This window comes from Lissotriton helveticus, chromosome 6 (assembly GCF_964261635.1).
Source record: "Lissotriton helveticus chromosome 6, aLisHel1.1, whole genome shotgun sequence".
NCBI classification, from domain to species: domain Eukaryota; kingdom Metazoa; phylum Chordata; class Amphibia; order Caudata; family Salamandridae; genus Lissotriton; species Lissotriton helveticus.
In genome coordinates this window covers 1,214,401,062-1,214,410,469 of record NC_136067.1, presented here as the reverse complement: position 1 = coordinate 1,214,410,469, position 9,408 = coordinate 1,214,401,062, and positions in this window count along the sequence as shown.

Sequence of the window (9,408 nt, the reverse complement as noted above, 5' to 3'; positions counted from 1 at the left end):
ATTTCTCCTTGAGAGATATGGACTAGGAAGAAGAAAGGATAAATGGCCAAGCTATGGCCCATGCTCTAGTTGAATATGTAGAGAGGAATAATTCAGTAACCTTGATGTTATAACAAATGCAGTTAGAAATAGATAAGTTAAAACAGGTAAACTTGACATTGTGTCAGGAGGTGGTGCGATATAAACCTAGAGAATCTTTATGAGAAGACCCTTTTTCCTCCGCTTTTAAAAGTTCTGCAGGAACAGGAGCCTGGACTAAGACCTCAAATACGTTCATGGCATCGGAAGCAACTGCGTCGCCAGTACAAGTCACAGCGGCAGTTCCAAATGTTGTGCCTTTATCTGCAGCAGAATGTTTCTTTGGAGATAGTAACAAGTTTAATATTTTATTAGTCAGTGTCAATTACAGTTCATTTGTAAACCACAATTGTTTCCTACTGATGCAACTAAGGTGGCTTTTGTGCTTTCTTATTTAGAGGGTACTGCAGCTAATTGGTCCATCCCATATGTTGACAGAGATAATCCCATGTTGCATAATTGGCCAATGTTTAAAAGAACTATGACAAAATTCTTTGCTAAACACACTTATGTACAAGCCAGTGATAACGAGTTACTTAACTTGAAACAAGAAAGCAAAGATCTGTTAACTTATGTAACCACATTTAATAGGTTATTAACTGAGACTCAGTGGCCAGAAGAAAAAAGCACTTCCTTATTTTATGGGGGTTTGCGAGATGATTTAAAAGGTGAGTGAAGGTTTAACAGAAACAAGCAAAATAAAGAGACACTAAGGATAAAAATAGTCATGAGTGGGGAGGAGCCAAGCTCGCGAGCGTAATGGTCGCCTTTTAGCTCGGCTCCGTCAGCCCTCTGGCCTGACTCGTATATCCTGCTTTATATCCTGTCCGGAGACGACACATTATCGAAGAACTGGGAACATAACGCTTTGCTCATACTCACCGTCTTTCCCGGAAGCTCCGACGTGCCGCGGTTCCGAAGTTGTGCCCCCCGACTGGACCGGGGCCTCCGTGGAGCCTGGCCCGGGACCTCGCCTTTGGGATCCGGCCTGGTATTGCTGTGAATGTCGGCCTCGGCCGAGAGAGTGAGCCACTGGTGAGAGCCGTTGTGCGAACATCCCGGTGATCCTGAGCCGGGCCAGTCCTGGTGGCCTGAGGCTGATGCGGGGCGCGATGCTCCGGGGACTGATCATGTGAAGGGGTCTCCCCCGCCGCTGCTGCGTCCGGCGACCCTGGACCCTCGCGCCTGGACTCTGCTGGTGAGGAGCGCCGGCGTTTAATATATGTGGACCCCCGCATTGGGCGAGTACCCTTTCCGCACTGAGGCCGTCATCGCTGGGACCCCCCGGAGCTCTGTAAAGTCCTACATTTTTTAACCGTTTTGAGAGTAACGGAGGGTGGTGAAGGGGCTGACTTCACAAAATGGCTGCCGCCTATCTGGAATATGGATCACCTCGTGGCGGCGGACTTGGGTTGCCGGACTACACGGGGGCCTGGACATGTGTGCGTGAGCCTACAATTGGAGATGTTCTTGATGCCCTGAGATCCTGGCACGCGTCCCTGGCCCCCAATGCCCCTATACGCTCGTCGCGGTCCGCCGCCATCTTGGATGGACGCTTCTTCATGCATCCCCCTTGTCCCAGTGCTTCCATTGCCTCGCCCCCTTCGGCTGTTGCGAGGGTTATGACCGCTGTTCATCGACCACTTAGTGGGCCAGTGGCCTTGGAACTCCTTGCTCTTCGAAGTATTGAGATCGGGGACTCGGATGTTGTGTCGGAGCCCGATCCCACTTGGGTGCCTGGGAGGATTGCTGGACTGCTGCCTGTCTCTGCATCTACGAGTTCGTGTTTCTACATTGCGGGGAAACTCCCGCGTTTCCGAACGGTGAAACTGAACTCCTGTTTTTCACCGCCCGTGCTGCTGTTGCTGATACACTTCAACTACCTATTTGAACTTTTGCTCACTTGCCGGTTGACTGACCCCCCTTGTCTACGTCTTTCTCGTACTTTCTCTCAATTGTGTGCTTGCCTCGCATCGAGTGGCTCACTTCACATTGTCATGTGGTGGGTGGGGTTTGTGGTTAAGAAAGGATTGGGGTGATTTGCATAACTTCCGGTGGATTTTCGGTGTACGACCTTGTGGTGTAGTTGCTTATATTCATAGCGCGGTGGGAGGTCCCCCCTGTAAGTATTATGGCGCTCGAGATCGTGTCGTTCTGGTTCATTCGTAAAACGAGTGCAAGGTTGGGCGGAGGGCTGTGGCTGACTGTATTTGTTTCCGCCCTCTTGCTCCTCCCTCCCATTTCTTCCTTTGTGTTCATGTCTTCTTTTTGTCTCATTTATTCTTTCTTTCTCTTCTCTCTACTGCATTTCGGGTTCTGGTTTAGGGCGACAGGCACGCTGTCTGAAGGGTAGGCCGTAGCCTTCTACAGGGGTGCAGGGTGGGATGGGTGGGTTGGGTCCTATTTGATGTTCATTTTCCTCAGTTCTATGGCCCTTTTGTATCTCTTTATAGGAGTGCCGCGTCTGTCCTTGCCTCCCGTGGTATGACTGGGGGTGGGTCTGTAGCGTCGTTGATCTTCTTCTTATAGTTCTGCTGTTCCCCATGGCGACTTCCGTACCCTCCTCGTTGCTAATGCTCCTGCTCTCTTCTGTGTTCCCCGCCGCGAGACGCCTGTGTCGGCGTGGCGCTCTTCTCTTTCGTTTTTTGTTTTCAATTCCCTCTCTTCCTTTTTCTCCCTTCTTGTCCTCTTCTCTCCCCCCCCCCTCTTTCCTCCCCTTCCCTTTTTACCCAAGGTTAGTATGACGGGTTAGTTTTGGTAAGATATCCATCCGATCCCTTCGTTCTGGTTCCGATGTGCTATTGGGTGGTGGGCATGCAAAGTCGATAGTGATCGCATGTTGATTGTGTTTAACGCAACTGTTTTTATACCTATGTATATCGGTGTTGCCTCTCCTGTATTGCGGCCCCATACCCCCCTACTGTTGTTGAGGGTTTGTCTTGGGAATTCGGATTCTTCTATGTTGACACTGAACCTGTCGTACTCCTTCTCCCCATATTATAAAATTAACCTTCTCTGCTCCTGTTTGCTGGTCGCCTAGATCTTCTGTGTTTCCCCCTTCCCGGGATTGTATTGCTCATGCTCCTTAATGATTGGTACTGTAATGTTCGCTCTGGAACTTTTGCCCGATTTCCGTATTGTGGCCGGCCAATTTGGTTGTAGGCCCAGATTTGTATATCCTTTTACTACGAATAAAGGTTTAAAAAAAAAAAATAGTCATGAGTGTATTTGAAATCCGGCCAACTGTGACACAGCTCTATTTGTTTTAGGCTGTCCGGCTTGAGTTTGTCCCTTCTCTTGCCAAACCCTTATACTGTATTCTTCCACCAGTGCTGGAATTCTGTAAATAGGTTTTTGTGTTGAGTATTCGAGACCTCTTGTTTATACTTTAGTATATTCTTATATGTGTATGTATTTTGTGGGCTCTGGAGATCAGCCCTAGGACTTGTCTGCTTCCGCTTAGGGACTTTTTTTCTGTTCAACTGCCTCTATTTAACTGTCTTAATAGAAAACAACCAGTAGAGGTCAGTAAAATACCAGAATTGCATTCTGCTTGTTCAACTGCCTCTATGTAACTGTCTTGATAGAAAACGACCAGTAGAGGTCAGTAAAATACCAGAATTGCTTTCTGCTGAGGGACTTTTTTTTTCTGGCAACTGCCTCTATTTAACTTTCTTTTTTTTTTTTATAAAACAGTTTTTATTGCAGTTGGTATAGCATACACAGCTGTTTGGTGCCTACAACCCTGAGGCCGGCAGCGTGTGGCATTTGTAAGAAAAATAAAACGGTACACGGCCTTCGTGCCGACATCCTGGGGGCTCGGCGGCGAGTACATAACAGGATATAATGCTATGACCAGGAATGTGAACGTAATAAATGCGAATTAACTGTTTGGTATTTTCTTACTTTTTTGTGTTTTTTAAATAAAGGCAGTTTCAGAACATGAACATATAATGAAAAAGAAAAGCAGAGTCAAATAAGAGTCACAGTTGGTGCAGTATACAGGAATCAATACCTAATTCAGACATATCACAAATTAGCGTAGGATTCGACCTACGGGTCCATTACGTAACATAGCTAATTCTGCCGTAGGAGAGTCACAGAGCTCACCTCTATAGGCATTCCAGTGACCCCACTTCTTGTCCCAAACCTTAGGGCAGCCCCGAACCTTATACACCGTCTTTTCTGCTATCATGCATCTGTCCATCTCGGCCACCCAACCCACCACAAGCGGCCTGTCCTGGGAACCCCACTTCATTGCAATGGAGCGTTTAGCCAACAGAAAACCCAGTGTTGCCCATTGCAGTTCCTGATCGTTAAGGTCATTGGCTCCCCAGATATCAAGGAGACAAGGCCTTGGCGATGGTGAGAGTGGCCCACCCAAGGAGTCACTCATTTTCCTGACAATGCTACTCCAAAACTGTTGCACCTTCGGGCAGTCCCACAATATATGAAAAAAAGTGCCAGGCAAGCCACAGACTCGCAGGCAGAGCGGGTCGGGGCGCCGCCCAAGTTTTGCCAGGGTGAGAGCGGACATGTATGCCCTATGCAAAATCCTCAGTTGTATCAATCGGAACCTGTGGCAGATAGCTGATTGTCTAGGGGACATGAGGGCCGAACGCCAATCTTCCTCATCGAGGGGGCCCAAGTCCGCTTCCCATTTGGTCCGCAACGCCTGGAAGAAGTTAGGAAGATTGTTGCATAGTTTCCGATAGGTGTAGGAGATGGCCTTCTCAGGGAGGGGTTCAGACAGTAATCTGTCCTCCAGGGGGGAGACAACAGGAATGGAGGAGAGGTCAGGAACGGCGGTCCGGATGGCGTGTGTGATTTGTAGATATCGAAAGAATTCTGTGGATGCAAGGGAATATTTGGTCTGGAGAGCTCCAAAAGACAGGATGGCACCCTTCTGAACAAGGTCCCCCACCTCCAAAATCCCCACCATGTCCCATTTGTCAAATCCCTGGAAGAAACAGAGGGAGCCTAGGCGCTGCGATGACCACAGGGGGGTAGCTTTAGTGAGCGTGTCCGCCCAACCCAAACGCTTGTTGGCTCTATGCCACAGTGCAACCATGTGAGCCATGGGACCAACATATCTATTTTTAGTGGGTTTGCTGTAAAGGGCCCCCAGATATCCTTCACGTCCTGTTTGGCTTTTGTCGAGGAGGAAGGCCGGAGTGAGCGGCGAGCCATGCACCCAGTGATTAACTGCCACCAATTGTGATGCCCAATAGTAGAGGCGGAGGTTGGGTAGGGCAATGCCGCCATCGTACCAGCCCTGAAAGAGTTTACACTGGGCAATCCGAGCGGCCTTTCCATCCCACAGTAAGAGACGGAGGTCACTCTCCACCATTCGGAAATAGGAGTCGGGGATCAAGAAGGGACAATTCTGCAGGACATACAGAAAGCGCGGGAGCGCCAGCATTTTGAAAAGCGCCGCCCTACCTGGAAGGGAGAGCGGGAGGGAGCGCCAATGGGCGACGTCGCTATGAAGCCTGCTCAGGGGGCCCAACAAATTATGTTCATGAAAGACCTTCAAGTCAGGTGTGACATAAATACCAAGGTATTTGAAACCGTCCGCGGCCATCGCAATGGAAAACCCTCTGGTTAGCCGGGGAGGGGAGCCATGCAACATATATAGTGTGGACTTAGTCCAGTTAATCGAAAAGCCCGAGTACTTGCCAAAGTTGGTGAGGACATGGAACAAACTGTTAATGGAGGACCGGGGGAAGATACATACAGCAGGATGTCATCAGCATAGAGGGAAATCTTGTCCGTAACATCGTCATTCCATTGGAGACCTCTGATAGAGACATCCGTGCGGACCCAGTGGGCGAGGGGTTCGAGGGTGAGGGCGAAGAGCAGCGGGGAGAGGGGGCAACCTTGTCTGGTACCTCTGTGGAGGCGAAATCGTCGGGATGTGTGGTCGTTGACCCTGACTTGGGCAAAGAGGTCCGTATATAGGAGTCTCACCCAGCTAATAAAGTGGGGTCCGAAGCCAAAACGAGCCAGAACCTCGAAGAGGTATGGCCATTCAATCGAGTCAAACGCCATCGTAGCGTCAAGGGATAAGATGGCCGCGTCCTGTTGGATAATGGATTGGCGACTCATGACGTTGTTAACCCTTCGCAGATTCAATGCCGTATTACGACCCGGAAGAAAACCGGACTGATCGTCGTGTATTAAGGAGGGGAGCAGTAGGAGAAGACGGTTAGCCAGCAATTTGGCTAGAACCTTTGCCTCAGCACTGATCAGGGATATAGGTCGATAGGAGCCGCAATCAGTGGGTGGTTTAGTCGGCTTGGGGATTACCGCGATGGAGGCTAGCCGTTGAGCAAGAGGGAGTATGCCATTGTCGCGGCTTTCTATAAACATATTTCGCAGATGTGGGATGATTTCTATGGCCATGCCCTTAAGGAATTCGATGGGGACTTCATCCGGGCCCATAGCTTTGCCAGAGTTGATGGCGAAGAGCGCCGTGGTGAGATCCTCCGCCGTGATGTCAGCGTCCAGGGTGGCACGATCCTCGTCTGATATGACCGGGAGACGCATCTCGGCCAGGAGTTGTCTGGACTCCACCGATGTATAACAGGGACCAGCGGTGTACACGCGCTCTAAGTGATCGGCAAAGGCCTCCGCAATGTCTTGTGGGTCCACAACCGTGGAGCCGTCCGGCTTAAGAATGGAGGGCACCCATCTAGATCCCTGATCCCGCCGCTCCAGCCACGCAAGCATTTTACCGGCAGCATCCCCAAACTCATATACTCGGTGGCGCGTGTGAAGCAATCGGGCCTGTGCTTTTTCCGGAGTTAGAGCTTTATACGCCAACTGTTGAGTGCGGAGGCGGCGCGCAGTGTCATCGGTGGAGGCGGCGTTATGTACCATCTCGAGGTGGATGAGGTCAGATTCTGCCTGGAGAATCTGCTCATTATGCTTACGTAAGTAACCCGTTTTTTATGTCAATACCTCACCCTTCACAACCGCCAGATATGCCTTCCAGAGTGTCACCGCCGAATCCACCGAACCGACGTTTTCCGTGAAGTAAAATTCAGTGCGTTCCAGAAGGCTGTCTTTAATATCAGGGATCTGCATGAGCCAGGGGCTAATAACGATAGGACCTCGCGTATACTGGCGATGATAGGTCAAGTCCACCCTGAGGGGAGAGTGATCGGATATGCCCCGTGTCAGACCCCTCGGGCGAACGAAGTAGCCAAGATCAGCAGCGGGACAGAATAAATAATCAATGCGGGACATGCTATTATGTGCATTTGAGTAGTGTGTGAAATACGGTGTAGTCGGATAATGGAGGCGCCAGATGTCTTCCAGCCCCATGGCATGCGTGAAGTCGGACAAGTCCGAGCGTGACCGATGAGAGCTGCTCTTGGGACTGTGGTCAAGGTCATTGCACATTGTGCTATTGAAATCCCCTCCAATCAGGAGCGTACCTACAGGGAGGCCCAATAAGCGAGCGCCCAGCTCCTTAAGGGAGTCTTGGACTAATGTCGGCGGAAGATACACCGACAGTAAATTCAGTGGGCGACCTTCCCATGTAGCTTCGACCAACGCAAAGCGGCCTAGGGGGTCAGCCCATGTCTTGGAATGAGTAAGTGCGAGATTCTTTTTAATCAGGATCCCAGTACCGCGGGAGCCAGAGGTGAAACCCGCGTGGACCAATAAGTTATACCAACCCCGTTTAAGAGCCTGACAGGTGTTGCCCACTAAGTGTGTTTCTTGCAATAGGACGATGTCGGGGGAGTGGCGCCGAAGATATTGGAGGACCACACTTCTTTTAATCTTGTGCATTAGACCGTTAACGTTCCAAGACAAGATCGTGAGGGTTCTAGAGAGGGGACGCGCCATAGCTATGGATTCAAGTGAACGATACGGAAGGAGAAGTGGAGGTGAGGCTGGCTAGATCGCCAGGGTGGCAGGTCAAAACAGAGTACAAGAGTAGGGAGCCTGTAAATCTCTAGGGGACTCGGCAATCGCAGGGGCGAACAACTCGCCAGCAGTGGACCCACAGTGAGCCGAAAATTGTGACCAATGTGACAACAAGGGACTCTGTTTAGAGAACAAAAAAACAACATAGTAACAGCAAAACAAACCCAAACCTCCCCACCCTCCATCCCAACCCCCCTCCCTGCTTCCCTGCCCGCGGACTTCAAACTATCCACACCCCAACTAGGCAGAGTGCCTGTCGCCCTCCCAACCATGTCAGGGGTATAAGGTGAGCCGATGCCACCACCCGCCTGATACTTTCAGTGAAATGACTAAAACATATAAGAATATTCAAAATGTAAACCAGTGCAATATCCACATAGTAGAAAGAGTACCTGTTAGGCAGTCAGCGTGACCCGGTCCGGGGCCGGAGGACGCGCCCTCTAGAATCAGGAATGAGTAGGGCGCGGAGGCCCCGCCACTTAGAGCAATGTTAGTAAACAAGTCCCATTAAACAAAAGACAGATCCTGATATTGAATAGTGATCAAGGTCTGTTCACGTAGAGCTCCTTATGGCAAAGGGGCATCAGTCTCCAACGGCATCGGCACCAGTGAAGAGTTCTTGACTACCCGGCATCTGATCATCCCGGATGTGGTCATCATGGTCAGTGCGGGCGTCGTGGTTGTTTGGAGACCTCCCCACCCGGCGCGAACCCTCTAGCCAGTCCCATACTTTATCTGGTGAGAAGAAGAACCATGCCTTTCCGTCGATCTACACGGGCAATTTCGCCGGAAAAAGCATGGAGTATTTGATGTGTTTATCTCGTAGGGCTTTCTTAACCTCCATGAAGCTGCGTCGCCTGGCCTGTACCTTCATGGTGAAATCCGGGAACAGCGTGATACGAGCGTTGTCTAGGAGGAGAGGCGGTCCCGTTCGGGCAGCTTGGAGGATGGGGTCGCGGTCTCGGAAGTTGAAGACCCTCGCGATGATAGGCCGGGGAGGGGCCTCCGGTTTGGGTTTCCCCCCCGGGACTCTATGCGCCCGCTCGATGGAGAAGTAAGCCGAGAGTTGTTTCAGCCGGAGATGTTGCGTGATTAGATTTTCCACAAACAGGTCCGCAGCCGGCGTTTCCATTCGCTCCGGAACACCCAAAATGCGAATATTGTTGCGTCGCGCCCTCCCTTCATAGTCGTCCAGGAGGTCGCTCATCTGTTTTTGCTGTTTCTGGAGCTGAGCTACCTGCTGCTGGAGGGTAGAGGTGTCTTCGATAAGAGCCATAGTTTTAACTTCAACATCTTTGACTTTGGAGTCCATTTTACGCAGATCCGCCCGTAACAGTGTCACCTCAATATTGACCGAATCTATACGTGTCTCCAGGGAGGATCTGACTCCAG